The sequence below is a fragment of the Vipera ursinii genome, assembly GCF_947247035.1.
Source record: "Vipera ursinii genome assembly, chromosome: 9".
Classification (NCBI taxonomy): domain Eukaryota; kingdom Metazoa; phylum Chordata; class Lepidosauria; order Squamata; family Viperidae; genus Vipera; species Vipera ursinii.
This window is the reverse complement of record NC_139523.1, coordinates 16,881,759-16,897,523: the sequence shown is the minus strand read 5'-3', so window position 1 is coordinate 16,897,523 and position 15,765 is coordinate 16,881,759. Positions and strand designations below refer to the sequence as shown.

Sequence of the window (15,765 nt, the reverse complement as noted above, 5' to 3'; positions counted from 1 at the left end):
ATGATAAACCATCATAAATTTATTCAATCTGTGACAAAGATCAAGTGTTGTTTCAGATGTGAGCGCTTAACTTAGTTTCTGGGATTATGTTCTTTTTTGGATAATATTCAAATAACCAGCTTAATTAACCCAGCTTATGGATTTGTACAATACACTCCACCATAAACTCACTGAACAATCTGGGTTTACTCAGCACGCAAAGCCACACAAAATGTTAGCCAAGGTTTTAAAACCACTGCAGCCATTAGGTTTCTAAATGACTTGGTTGACTAAAGTATGTGGTGTGGATGCAAACATGAAATTAGTTTTCTATTATGTTTCTGTTCCCGATCTGAATGTGGTTCCTATTATATGTATGTAGTATTTGTTTCTGAAACTTTTGTGCTCTTCTGACACGCTAACAATTTTCTCATTCCTTCTCAACTTTCAAGGATGCCTGGATGTTGTAAATTATTGGATTTAATGCATTCTTTTAAAATTACAGAGCCTCCTCCCCCCTGCTCCCCCCTTTCCCCCCCATGGCTTTTTGGTTTTCAAAAAGCATCTTGCTTACCACTGGAGGGATTATTCTAGCACATCCTAGTATTTTATCCTCTGTGCTTAGTAAAGCCCTGAATGTTGAATAGGTAGGTAGTCCTAAACTTACGAACGTAATTGAGCCTGGAATTATAATGGTAGATTCTTGAGATCATAAGTTGATTAAAAACTCCCAAGTCAAAAAATAATAATCACAAATTGCAGCAATGTGACCACAGGAGTCGCAAATTGCTATAAAAGTGAGCCAGTAGCCCAGTGCCTAAAATGCGATTACATGACCACAGGGCTGTGTGCAGCCATCATAATTCCGATGTAAGTTACAATGTAAATTACCCTCTAAGTTGCACTGGGGAGATTGGTCATAAGTTTGAATGGTCGTTAAGTGTCCATTCAGGAGGACTGTTTTATACTGCAAGCATCGTCATTAGAAAGCTGATGATCTTCATGGAGCTAAATTGTCATCTTCACCACCATCAGGAGCTAAACAGTCCTTGAAGTTTAGCTATTTTATCTTTGCTCTTTGATATTTTTTTGCAATCTTATCCAACAAGATGAGGCTCATCAAAGCCATCCTTCTAAAAGTTAATTATCAGCGGCAAAAGAGATGGTTCAAGATGACTTGCTAAAATGCTGAACAAGTTACTAGTTCTGAATGCAAACATTAATAGGCTTATTACATAGTATGACTGCTCAGGCCTTAGGCCACGGTGAAAGGGCCAACAGCCAGTGAGGGAAACAAAACAGTAAGTAAGGTTAATTTCATTATGCAGTACTTGAACAGGAGTTCCTGAAGTCCTCAATTCCAAACACAAAGTGATGGCCACAGCATAGTAAAACATGTTCTTCAAGCAGAATGCCCTGACATCTTTATGCAGAGCTGGAAGGACTTCATCCTAAAAACTTGAATGTCTTTGGAGATTCTCAGTCATCCAGGTCATAGTTGTCTCAAAGGTAACTGGACATGTTTTTTTTCCCTTGAAGAAGAAGTTTTGCTTCTCAACCAAAAAGCTTCATCGGTTCTTTCTTTCATCACCCCCACCATCCTACCAGAACTGATGAAGTTTCTTGGGTGAGAAGCAAAATGTCTTCTTCCTAAAGGGAAAAAAACAGCCCAGGTGCCTTTTGGAAAAGTACCTCTGAGACTAAAACCTGGATTTTTCAAAACATTTGATCTAGAAGAGCGGTTTCTTGTGGGACAAGTAAAAGCTCAGTAGCAGACGACATATGCTGCATGTGGAAGGTCTCACGTTCACTTCTGCTCCATTTATATCTCCAAGTGAGACTATGAAAGATCTCTGGAGATTAATTGTTAGTCCATGCAAAGCAAGTTAATCAGGGATCTGGAGATCTCACTGGTTGTAAGGTTCCAAATGAAATTCCTGGCCTCTCCAATTAAGCAAATTTCAAACATAAAAGGTGGAAAGATCTACTGGCACAACGGAGGAGGACCATTTCCATTCAAACACCTCCTAGATAGGTTGGGATTATTCCTCCTGTATTCTCAAGCCTGCTGCCTGATATGCTACCTATATTCTCAAGCCCTCCCCATTATGGCTTGGAAACTGTCATTTCAATCCATCTGGAAGGCGGAGTGAGATGGGCCAATGTTTAATTGCTCTGTATTAAAATATGTGCTGTCTATTGAAAAAATACAGCTAATAAAAAAATAAGGTGTAGCAGAGTTATATAATGTCATACAACCTGGCAATATTGTAATTAAATTTTATACATTTAGAAAATGTATAAAATTGCAATATATAGACGTGTAATGGTGGCAAACATTGGTAGCTCGGGTGTAGGATGAGGATGGAGGTTTGTTCTCTGAGCTTGTGGGTTGGTTTCTGAACGTTTGATTACCAGGCTAGGTAACGTCTTCAGCAGCTTTTAGGGGATGTTTGATATCCCCTAAACCAGGGGTAGGCAACCTTGGCTCTTTTATGATTCGTGGACTTCAACTCCCAGAATTCCTGAACCAGCATGGCTGGCTCAGGAATTCTGGGAGTTGAAGTCCATGCATCATAAAAGAGCCAAGGTTGCCTACCCCTGCCCTAAACTCTGCTGAAGGTGTTACCTAGTCTGGTAAAGAAACGTTCAGAAACCAACCCACAAGTTTGGAGAAGGAATTTTCAGCCTCAATATACAGACATGTTCTCCAATTTCAATTATATACAATATTACAATTAAATTGGCCAAGAAGGAACAGTGAGAACTGGACACGGAACCACTGATTGGTTCAAAATTGGGAAAGGAGTCCGGCAAGGCTGAGATCCTGAAGCTAAAACTCAAATACTTTGGCCACCTAATGAGAAGGAAGGACTCACTGGAGAAGAGCCTAATGCTGGGAAAGATTGAGGGCAAGAGAAGAAGGGGACGACAGAGAATGAGGTGGCTGGATGGAGTCACTGAAGCAGTAGGCGTGAGCTTAAATGGACTCCAGAAGATGGTAGAGGACAGGAAGGCCTGGAGGAACATTGTCCATGGGGTCACGATGGGTCGGACACGACTTCGCAACTAACAACAACAACAACAATTAAATTGTATAATATAGTACTGTATGTTTCAAGCTACTTTTCATAAAATCAAAGACAAAATAAACCATATTCCACCTTGGCATAATATGCAAATGCAGCCACTGAGTTCAATAAGGCCAACTGCCAAATCACATTCCATTTCCTGGAAGTAAGAGACATTCAATTCAATTGAGAAGGAAGCTGCATTTAGAAGCAGGGTGTTAAATATCTAAACTTTTTTTAAAAAAATCATGCTTCTTTACAATATTTCGACAGTTGCAAAAAAAATATGTTTTTGTAAAGGGACCTGTGGCCTGCAACATCTGGCTTTAATAGTTTGTTGATACAATTTTATGCTACCAAGACGAGGTATTAACTCAGATATGTTATGATTTTTCTTGCTGCCTCTCTAAATTATCCTTCCGCAGATTATGTCTTATCTCACTGTATTATGCTGCTGAGACTCTGGATCTGAAATGTTAATAAGCAGCTTCATTAATCCACCTTAGATTTTTAATGAAAGGAGGAAATTAATGTCATCTGTCTAAATCCTATTCATAGCTACCCTTAAATACTTAAGCCATACTAGGATCAGTGAGACTAAGTCCCAGGTAAACAAGTAAATGATTTATGGAACAGAGTGATTTTGCATTACAGTGAATCTGCTCCCAAAAATATTTGTGGCTCAACCTCCCCCACTTTTTAGGCAGTCTGCTTCCTCCACCCAAATCAACACAGGTAGTCCTCAACTTACAATTGAGACCAAAATTTCTGTTGTTAAGCAAGGTGACTTTTTTTGCCATAGTTCTTAAGTGAATCAGTGCAGTTGCCAAGTGAATCAACTGGCCATTAAACAAATCAAGGTTCCCTCATTGGCTTTGCTTGTCTGAAGCCAGCTGGGAAGTTTGCAAATGGAGATCACACAATCTCAGGATGCTCTGCAGCTGTCCTAAATACCTGCCGGTTGCCAAGGGCCCAAATTTTGATCACGTGATGGTGGGGATGCTGCAATGGTTGTAAGTGTCAGGACCAAGTTGTAACTCACTTTTTTCAGTGTCAACGGCAACTCTGAAAAGTCACTAAATGAATGTTTTTACATCAAGGACTACCTGAATGCAACAAGATTTTACCATTCTGATGATGCTAAGCAACTGGGTAGCATCCTTCCAGATGATCACATTTCATTAAGTGGTATAAGCTTTCTTTAGCTTATGAAAGCTTCTGCCTTTTAATAAAATGTTGTTAAGTCTGGAAAGATGCCACTGGATTCCTTCTGATTTTTGACTATCCCACATAGGCAACTTTATACAGTTTCCTACAATGTCTACCGTTCTGAGGGATGTTCCTTCACAGGAAATGAACTGGATCCAGACTTAAGTCATCCTTATGGACAGGCCTACGGAAATAAATGAGTCTTAAGATTATCCGGAATTTCATAATTGCAATGATTCTTCTCCCCGTACAACTCTTTAATGTTTTAATGTTCTTGCTGTGTGATGATGCACTACAAGCTTTAAATTTGGTGCTGTTGTTTTTAGATCCAGTGATCAATTATACCCAATGATGTGCTATGTTTTTTAAGCCGCTGGTTTTGTTTATGGTTTTAAGTCTTTTGTAAGCCACCCTTGTCTTGGCAGGGCGTCTAATAATTTGGCTAATAACTTTTTTCAAAAGAAATGAGTAAGCTTGGAATGAACCCTGGTAGCTTGGATGTATCATCAGGATTTAAAAAAGCTTAACAAACTATTCAACAATCACATTTAATCACAAGCTGGGGCTGGAGAGAGAGGAAGGAGGAAACGCACAGGAATTCAACTGACTAATGCGATCGTTCACACTGTTTTACTCAGTAGATAATTTCAGATGTCTGGCTTCTCCAAAGAAATGGGCCACACCTCCCCGAAAAACACTTTTAAAATGTTGGCCTCCTTTTCTGCATTTTAGCCAAGACATGACCCTTCTGAGGTCACTTTTATGTAATCTGGAAAGATAGCTAATTGTCAAATATAGCCTACACATAATTTTCCATGGAACTTTTAAGAAAAGGAGCAGTTTTAATATTTGTGGAAGGCTTTCTTTTCTAGACATCTTCTTTACTCAACCCTGAGTAATTTTGAAGAAGTCTTTTTTTATAGATTTTTTTTGAGGGGGATATTCCACAAATCTTGGCATCCTTCTTCCACCCTGTCTAGTGATCATCTTTCTTTGCCTCCCAAACTGCGGCATTCAGCTTGAGCACAGGCAACTGACAGAAACATTGGGGGGGGAGAGGGGGATAATTTCAAGATGGCTATTGTTTCCTTAAAAAAAGCAAGATTATAGAGAAACTTACCCCAAACCATAGCTTTCTTATGCCTTATTCTTCTTCTCCCAATGAAGTTTGCAAACATTATGGATTTATCTAGGGAAATAAGTGTTGGGAGAAAGATTCACACATGCTACCAAGCCACTAAGTAGATTATTGGGTTTTTAGTTTAGCATACTGTGGGCACTTAACCAATCTTGCTGACAGATTATGGATAAGCTTACTGTACAAACTCAGCAATGGCAGCTTCTTCAATAAATACAAGCTACAACTCCTGCCTTAGTCTCACTATCACAAACTCGGAGAACAATCTTTCTATGTGTGCTGAACAGGCCAACTAATTTACAGATACTGCCATGTGTGCGCAAACACACACACAAAATCCAGCCACCCTATCATTAGTGACATCATATTTCTGTGATACGATCAAATAAGGTCAGTATCACCAATGCAACGAACATGAATTTGGAAAAACTCTGGAAGACAATGGCGGACAAGGGGGCCTACAGTGCAGTGGTCCATAGGGTTGCGAAGAGTCGGACACAAATAAGCAACAGAACAACAAAGATTGAATGAAACATTACTTTTCAACCTCTGTTGTAAACATTAAAGCAGGAGTGAGCAACTATGGCAACTTTACAACCAGTGGACTTCAACTCCCAGAATTCTTGAGCCAGCCATGCTGGCTCAGGAATTCTGGGAACTGAAGTCCACCAGTCATAAAGTTGCCATAGTTGCCCACCCCTGCCTTAAAGCATACCATGGTGTCCTCAATGCCTTGCTTTCAACAGTTTTCATTAATCTATATTCTCCCACACTTAATATTACAGATTGTTTTATGCTTATCTTCATATTACGAAGGTGGAAATGGATAGGGCAAGATGGAGAGGGGATTAAACATTTGCTTCTTGATATAGAAGCTGACAAAGAAAAAGTTTGAAAAGCCCAGGTATAACCTATTGATGTTGCATGTATTTTTTTAAAAACAGAATTGTATTTCTCACTAACTTCACTAATTATTATTCCTGCCCGTTTCTCTCCCTTGAACAGCTCACGTCATTTATTTCTTCATGAACTTGTTCCCACTGATGATTCAACAGCCACGAAGCCCAAGAAGCTTTTTCTGCAAGTTCCTATTGTGATTCATAACACAAACTAGAGTCCTTTTCCCATGGCTCAGCCAGTAATGGGACCAAAAGTGATTGTAAAAAGCTCCGGAAGATCTTGCTTAACTGAAGGATGGCCAACCACATGACAGATGCGATTAATTTTAAATATAAAATGATGCATGCTGGAGCAAAACTCTAGCTTTACGCCTACAGTGATGGGGACTGTGCAACCTTGGGCATGTAGCTTAATGGAGGCATCAAGCAAATGTAGCAATCCTTGGTTGAGAAGTAAAAGGTCTTCAAGGAAAAACAAAGGAAGTCCAGTTGCCTCTTGAAAATGCACCTTTGGGACAACCATGACCTGGATGACTGAGAATCTCCACAGACATATTTTGAAGGCATCACTAATGAGGGTGACTAGATTATCAGAATGTACAAGGAGTTTTGCTGAATAGGACCAAAACCCTTTCTGATCCTGCATTCTGCTTTATCCCAAAGACCAACTACATGATCTTCTGGGAAGTCTTCAAAGATGATACAAGGGCTAAGATCATATCTGCAAGAATTCCCAACTCCAAGCTCAAACCGTCTAGGAATTTCAGGAAGACATCAGAGGAAGATCCAAACATGTTTGGTATGAAGAATGTGGCCCTTTTTTCACAACGTAAGAACTGGAGGGAGAGTGCATCAGGTATTAAAATGAAATACAAGGAGACCTGGGGCTGATACATAGATGTCTTTAAAAGGGGACTGGACAAATTCACAAAAAAATGAAGTTACTATCAGTTTATTACTTTCTGGATCACAGACTGACTTCCCAGTAAGCATCAGGGACAGAGGACAGTTGTTAATTCAGTAACCACAAATGAACTATACAGCTACACCTTGACTTACAACCGCAACTGAGCCCAGAATTTATGTTACTGAGAAGTTTGTTAAGTGAGTTTTGCCCCATTTTACGACCTTTCTTGCCACAGTTGTTAAGTGAATCACTGCACTTGTTAGATTAGTAACATGATTGGTAAGTGACTCTGGCTTCCCCATTGACTTTGCTTGTCAGAAAGTCGCAAAAGGTGATCACATGACTCCAAAGCACTGCAACTGTCAAAAATATGAGTCAGTCGTCAAGCATCCGAATTTTGATCACACGACCTTGGGGATGCTGCAATGGTCATAAGTGGGAAAAGTGGTCATAAGTCAGGTTTTTTTAGTGCTGTTGTAAGTTCAAATGGTCACTAGATGAACTGTTGTAACTTGAGGACTACCTGTATTGTCTAAACAAGGGCTAGGCAACCTTGGCTCTTTTATGACTCGTGGACTTCAACTCCCAGAATTCCTGAGCCAGCATGGCTCAGCTTGGAAACCTCTCCCTTTCCCCTCAGCATGGCCAGCTCAGGAATTCTGGGAGTTGAAGTCCGCGAGTCATAAAAGAGCCAAGGTTGCCTACCCCTGGTCTAAACACAGGCATATTCTTTAGAAGTAAATTGACTAATTGATTGATTCTGCTTGCTATAGTTTCTGTGCCACTTCAAGCAAACTAACTTGAAGCATCTTACAAAGTCAAGATGCAAAGTACCACCAAGCACCGTAATACTGCCGAATAAAGCACTGCCGTGTTGCATTTTTCTCCAACATACCTCCCAAGATCATAAATTCTCTGATTTCCTGAAACAGGCAGCACCTCTCCCCGGCAAGAATTCTCGTTTCTTGCCTGGTTTCCCATAAGCTGAGACCCTCAACAGCCCTCCTCTGCTTATGTGCCTTGGGAAGCAGTTTCTATTTGAAATAGGCAGTCTTGAAGATATATAGGGCTTTGTAGGTCATGACCAGAATCTCGAGTTTTATGCTACCAATGCTACTCCTGTGATAAAGGTGTTGAACAGCAATACGTGGCTACCATATTCTGCACCAGATTTACAAATGATGTTACAGGGGATGCCCTGGGTACAGCAAGTTGCAGTACTCCAGTAAAGAGCCAACGAGGCCATGAATTATTGTTGTTGGTGTTGTCACTGTGAGTTGAGGGGGGCGCACGAAGGGAGGCTCAGCCAATCTCAATGTATACAGGTTGTACTTTGACAATAAAGGTTCATTCCTTCTCAGCAATAAATACAACTGGTATACCAGCTAATGCCAGTTAAGATCATCCTAGCCAGACTTCCACTTGCTTTACTAACAAGAGTAATGAATCCAGGACAATCCCTAGATAGGGATCTGTTTTTCGGGGGAGCCCAATCTCATTTAGAATCAAATTCCTGGAACTGCAACTCCATCTTGTTTTGAGTTAAGCCCAAGTCTGCCTTTCTCCACCCAGAGTATGATGGCCTCCAAACACCAGTCAAGACTTCCCCTGCATTTCCTTTCCAGCCAGGGTGGAGACATACGACTGGGAACCCTTCACATATTAACTGATTCCCCACCTCGTGCTGACAGATGACCTCTCAAAGGTGGCTTCTTGCTAAACAAAATGGAGCAGAGAACCTCTCCAGGTCTCCAGCGTCCAAGAGAGACCAATGTTTGAAACTAGGTTCTCCGCTTGTTTCCTGAAGCAATTTTGTTATTTTTATATCCCACTTTTATTATTTTTATAAACAACTCAAGGCAGGAAAATATCTAATATCCCTTTCTCCTCCTATTTTCCCCACAACTGCAACCCTGTGAGGTGGGTTTGGGCTGAGAGAGGGGGGGGACTGGCCCACGCTGGGTGTTTGCTCCCTTCAGAATCACAGGCAATACCTCTAAAAGGGTACCACTGAAAATGTCTGAAATGGTATACTATATGTTCTCCTGCTCCAGCAGGGGGCTGGACTAGAAGACCTCCAAGGTCCCTCCCAGCTCTATTCTATTACATTACAGAAAAGGGGAGACTGCCCATTTTCCTGAGCTTCCTGAAAGCATCTGCTCAGTTTAATGTATGTGACTCAATTTTTTTATTTTTCGAAATGTGTTGCCCACCCAGCCCCAGTGGACTCCTACATAAATGCTAGACTAGATAGCGATGGTTGATCGGAGAGAGCTTTTCTTAACTCCTTAATCATGCATCGGAAAGGCCACAAATGAGGCATGGCTGCTATAATTCTAGACCCAGAGTTTTTTTTAGAATCAGTATTCCCACCTCAGTAGCACACATAGACAACACACACACACACTTTTACTTTTAAATCGATATTTTTTTAAAAAAAAAAAAGTTGCAAGGAATTATAGTACAGGTAGTCCTCAACTTACAACTGGTCATTTAGCGACCGTTCAGAGTTACAATGGCACTGAAAAACTTAGAAACAATCCTCTCACTTAACAAACAATGCAGTCTCAAAAGTCGGCTGCTTGGCATCTGGCTTGTATTTACAATGGTTGCAGGGTCCTGAGGTCACGTGATCACCATTTGTGACCTTCCCACATTCAAAGTCAATCAGAATAGAGCTAGAAGGGACCTGGGGGGGGGTCATCTAATCAACCCCCAGCTCAAGCAGGAGACCCTATACCACAGGTCTGCAACCCGCGGCTCCGGAGCCGCATGCGGCTCTTTCAGCCGTCTCCTGCGGCTCCCAGTCCTCTGCCATGTGCAGTCCAAAAAAAAAGTGGGACTAAAAAAGTTCAACCAATCAATTCAAATATGCAGGGTAGGTGCATATCTCACCTTGGCTCCACTCTTGAGTCAAACCCTGTTCTGCACATGTATGCGCATGTGCACACATTTTTTTGCGGCTCCCAGTTTTTCCTTTTGTGAGGGAACCGGTTCCGAGTGGCTCTTTCACTGTTTCAGGTTGCTGACCCCTACCATTCCAGACAAGTGGCTATTCAGTCTCTTCTTAAAAACCTCCAGTAATGAAGCACCCACAACTTCCGACAGCAACTTCTGTCCTCACTGTTAAGAAGTTACTCCTTAGTTACAAGTTGCTTCTCTCCTTGATTAGTTTCCATCCATTGTTTCTTGTCCTGCCTACAGGTGCTTTGGTAAATAAGTTGACCCCCTGCTCTTTGCGGCAACCTCTCAAATACTGGGATACTGTACTGCAATCCTGTCACCCCAGTCCTTCTTTGCTCTAGACTAGCCAAACCCAAACCCTGCAACCCTTCTTCATACGTTTTAGTCTCCAGGCCTTTAATCATCTTAGTTGCTCTTCTCTGCAATTTTTCCAAAATCTCAACTTCTTTTTTTTGTAATGTGGCGACCAAAACTGGACGCAGTATTTCAGGTGTGGCCTTGGTAAGGCTTTATAAAGCAGTACTAATACCTCATGTGATTTTGATTCTATGCCTCTGTTTATTATGCAGCCAAGGATTGTGTTAGCTTTTTTGGCTGCTGCTGCACACTGCTGGCTCATAGTCAAGTTTTCATCCACTAGGACTCTAAGGTGCCTCTCACAACTACTGTTTTTGAGCCAAGTCAATAAGGAAAGCTAGATTTGCTTAAAGACCACATGATTTATTCAACAATTGCAGTGATCCTCTTAACAACCATGGCCAAAAAAAAAGGATTGTTAAATTGGGTGTGAGTCACTTAACAACCACCTTGCTTAACAACGGAAATTTTGGTCTCCATTGTGATTTTAAGTTGAGGACTACCTGTGTCTTCCAAACTGAACCAGGAGTCCACCAACAGAAGTGTTAAATTTTTCTAGGGAAAGGCACCCTTGCTATCCCACACACACAGGGCTTTCACACTGTGGCACAAGCAAACACAATTAATCATGACGGAAAGCCGAAAGCCTTCCCTAGGTTTTCTTCCAGACAATAGGAGGGCCACAGCCAAAAAGTGCTAAATTCCAGAGATCTTTAGTGAAAACAAATGCCATGTTTCCTCAGAAACCTAACGGGCCTGGCTCCTTCCACTCCCCCCTCCCTCCCACAAAAAAAAAAACCAGACTCACCCTCTTGTCAGCTCCGAATGGACAAAAATGGACTTACAAGGCAATAAACAAGCAGAGATTCACACCAAGCCCTGCCTTTCAGCACAAGGATGGTTTCACTTTAGGGAGAAGGGGGGGGGAGAGAGGAAGGAGGGAAAAATGCTTGAAAAATTCCTCAGAGTAAATTGAGCAAAAGTATTTCTACCCAGGGGGGGTGAGGGGGAGGCTGGCTGAGTAATATATAGTCTTTTGGACGACGAGGAATTCTCAGCTTGTTATGGGGTTTAAAAATTCCCCGCTCCACCTGCACGTAGGTGGATTCCCCTCATGACACACGGGCAGCCTAAAGATTTACACCACTGTTTTAATTAACCAAAGAAGAAGCAAACCGACACTGAGACAGACATGTTTTCTCCTGTTATGCCAACAGCATCCGATGTAAAAGGCAGCAAATACTTTTCCCATCCCCTTACATCAATCTCCACTTTCTCCATATTGTTTTTCTTACAGGCAGTCCTTGACGTATGACAGTTAGTTTAGTGGCTGGTCAAAGTTGCAGCGGCACTGAAAAATGTGGCTTACGACCGTTTTTTTTCACTTAGGACCTTTGCACATCCCCATGATCCCGGGATTAAAATTCAGATGCTTGGCAGCTGGTTCATATTTATGACCGTTGATGTGTCCCAAGGACATGTGCTCACCTATTGCGACCTTCTGACGAGCAAAGTCAATGGGGGAAACCAGATTCATTTAACAACCAGGTTAACTAACTTATCAACTGCAGTGATTCACTTAACAACTGTGGCAAGAAATAAGGCAAAATTCACTTTAACAAATGTCTCACTTAACAGAAATTTTGGGCTCAACTGTGGTCCTACGTCAAGAACTACCTGTATTTATTTGATGGAAGGTAACATTCCCATCCCCCCTTTTCTCCAGAAATTCAAGCTGGACATCTTTTTTCTCCAATTTTCCCAATAACTGCAGGTAGGGCTGAGAGAGTAAGGGACTTGTTCAAAGTCTGTCATTCAGCTTCCATGGCTGAGGGTAGACTTGAATCTGCCTCTTACTTTGATCTTAGTCCAACGCTTTATTCAATATATGGCTTTTTCAAAGTGAATTTTATTATACTGTGCTACCATGTATTTTCTCCACAACAACAACCTTGTGAAGTAGGTTGAGCTGAATGAATGAATGAATGGATTGGCGTAGGTCCCTCAGACAGATTCTGTGGCTGAGGGGGAACTAGAACTCCAATCTCTGCTCCTACTTGAACATCTGATTCAATACAGGCAGTCCTTGACTTATGACCACAAATTGAACCCAAAATCTGTTGCTAAGCAAGACAGCTGTTAAGTGAGTTTTGCCCCATTTTACAACCTTCCTTGCCACAGTTAAGTAAATCACTGCATTTGTTAAGCTAGTAACACGGTTGTTACGTGAATCTGGCTTCTGCATTGACCTTGCTTGTCAGGAGGTCGCAAAAGGTGATCACATGACCCTGGGACATAAGTACATGCCAGCTGCCAAGCATCCGAATTTTGATCACATGACCATGGGAATGATGCAACGGTCTTTAGTGTGAAAAACAGTCATATGTCACTTTTTTCAGTGCAGTAACTTCAAACGGTCACTAAACAAATGGTTGTAAGTCAAGGACTACCTGTACACTACACTGGCTCTTATTAGCCTTGTCCATATTAGTCACAGAATTATAAGGTTGGAAGGGATCTTGGAGATCTAGTCCAACTTCCTGCCCAAGCAGAGTTTTTCTATACTAATAAGTAGAGAGAGACAGAGAGAGAGAGACAGAGAGAGAGAGAGAGAGAGAGAGAGAGAGAGAAAGACAGAGAGAGAGAAATGGAGAGAGATGGAGATGTTGTAATAGTGACTGCTTCCACCTGTCCTCTCTGAAAAATCTGCAGGAAGGGAGGGCCACCTACAGCTTCAGTGAACTACATTCCCACCAATGTCCTGGGAAAGAGCCAAGGATTTAACACTCACTGCAGCTAAAACCCATGAATCTTGGGTTTAAGAACTGCTTGACTATGAAGCCCTTGACATGATACAAGCAAAGTTTGCAATGCAATGTGAAATTTGCCTGTTTCTAGCTTTGCACACCGAATGAACACAAACTCTGTGTCTTTAAAACCATGGTTAACAGCTCCATGTTAGAAGGGAGCAAAGTCAAGATATAGCCATGATCTAGCACTAAGGAGGTGGGCGTTTCAGCCTGCTGCCTCAAGAGAGGCTGCCATGAAGAAAAAAGCCATGTGCTAGCTAGGTGCTGCTCATAAAAAGGCTTGAAAGATAATAAAATGCTGCACCCGAATACTGCAGAAAGAGAAGCCACATTTAAAGAAAAAAAAAGCTGTCAGACAGTAAACCATACTCAGCAATGAAGATGAACTCATTTAATAGTCCAGGCAGCCTGAATTGTAGTTCCAAATATCGAACTGGAAGCTAAGAAATCTTCAGTCGATCAGGCTCATCCAAACTGCATCCATATTTATTCCCAATTTTAAGATGCAGCTTGGAAGGCCTCCTGCTTTTTTTAAACACTCAATAAAAGTCAGCTTAAGAGGCAGACATTCAATCGATGCCCTTTCTGCAAGACACAGACACTACATCAGTTGAATTTCCACCTGTCCCTGTTTTCCAAAGGAACTGCTGTTGGGGGGGGGGGAAGAGAAAAAAAATCAGGAGCAACCAGCACACCCACCTCATAATTTACCACTTTCTCCCGGCAGGAATGTTGTAACAGTCCCGTGAAATACATTTACAAGCAATACTTTCTCCCCAGGAAATCAGGGCAGGATTTGCATTTTAAAAATAAATAAATATTCGGGTGTCGCAAAAGCCTCTCCAAGGCGCAGTTCTGGAGAAAAAAGGAGTACCCTTTCAACTGCAATGGGATCACGCTCCTCCACCACTGCGGGGAAACAGCCCCAGCCAGCCTGCCAAAGAAAACCCCATCCAGTTCGCGGAAGCCCCCTCCCCTCCCTCCCTCCCCCTCCCTCCCCAGGTAAACCGTACGGTGGTCCCGCCGACACTTCTGGACCCCCCCCCCTCCCCGCAATTCCTGAGATGACCTTGGACTGGCTGGCTGGCTAGCCGCAATCTCCAGTCCGATCTCCCGACACGGAGGGGCCTGACTTGGACGCCAAGGCGCTTCGGAAACGCCGCAGCCTTTCCTTTTCCAGTCCCGCTTCCCGGGCAAGCCTACTCAGGATCAGGCTGCAAAAGGGCCGCGCTGGCCCCTCTTCTTGGAGGGAGCGCCCCTCCTGCAGCACTGCTGCCTTCCCAGGGGGCACCGTCCCGGGGAAGGCAGCCCCCCCCCTCCCCGCCGCCGCTATCCCTTCCACGTCTCCTCGGCAGGAAAGGGCCTGGCCGCGCCGCGTCCGAGCGGGAAGAAAAGTTGGGACGGCTTCGGGAAGTTGCAAGCGCGGGGCCGGCAGCCTCTCTGCCGAGCTCCCGCCTTCCTCCTTTCCTTCGCCTCCGAAGCCGCTGCCAGCCGGGAAGTGTGCGGGGACACCCCCCCTCCCCGACTTTTGCTGGTTTTGCTCCGGGGTTGTCCGCACACTGGCAGGCTGAACAAAGCGGATGCCTTGAATTCCTTCCCAGCCCAGCACGGCTTTGGCAGCCTTCGGAAGCTCGGATCGGCCAGGAGGAGGAGGAGGAGGAGGAGGCAGCCCCTGGCCGCCGCTCCCCCAGCCCACCTGATGCCCACGCCGGCCCCCAGCCCACGCCTTACCGGTCCTCCTCCCCGGCGCTGCCGCCGCCGCCGCCACTACTTTCCCTTCGGCGCGGCGCGCAAGAGCCCAGGGCGCCCCAGACTTTCTTCGCCTTCGTCTTCTCCGCCTTTCCCCGCTTTGCTCGCAAAAGGCCCGGCAGGAGCCGCCCGCCCCGGCTGCCGGGGGGCGCCCACTCCGCGGCGGCCCGTTCGGAGCTGCAGATCCGGCCCCGCGGACTGGCTGGCTGGCTGGCTGGCTGGCGAGTCGGGCTTCTCCTGCTGACAATGAGAGGCGGCGAGGAGCCGAGCCGAGCGAGCCGGAGCCCCTGCGGGCGGGCCTGACGTCAGGAGGCGGAGGCAACGGCCGCGACGCCTCGCTCCCTGGACGCGAGCCCCCGAGACGCCTTCCGCCCGCCAAAGGAGGCGGGAGCCCCGGCCGGACTCTCGGCCGGCCTTCCGGGGAGCGGCGCGCAGGCGGCTCTCGACGGGCGCCGGAGGGGATCCTGCGGGGAGCGGGCCGCCGCGGGCCCCGGAGCCGCGCACGCTTAGGCCGGGATGGGCCACCGGAGTTTGGCTGAGCCGCAGCCGCGGAGAGACGGTGCTGGTGGCTCGGCCTCTGCTGGAAACGCCGCCCTTGCTCAAGCCGCGCCGCCCAGCCGGCCTCCAGAAGCCGCAGCGCGGCATAGTTGGGTGGGCATCCTAGACGTGTGAACGCTGGGTC

The 15,765-nt window shown here is 44.5% G+C and overlaps 1 protein-coding gene across 1 annotated transcript in view; it reads right to left on the bottom strand.

The window, feature by feature from the left end:
- LUZP1 (leucine zipper protein 1) overlaps positions 1 to 15,302 on the bottom strand; it is a 55,554-nt gene extending 40,252 nt beyond the window's left edge. Inside the window, exon 1 of the mRNA XM_083369331.1 lies at positions 15,066 to 15,302. The gene's annotated coding sequence lies outside the window, so the exon portion shown is untranslated. The remainder of the gene's footprint in view (positions 1 to 15,065) is intronic.
- Positions 15,303 to 15,765: the final 463 nt, after the last annotated feature.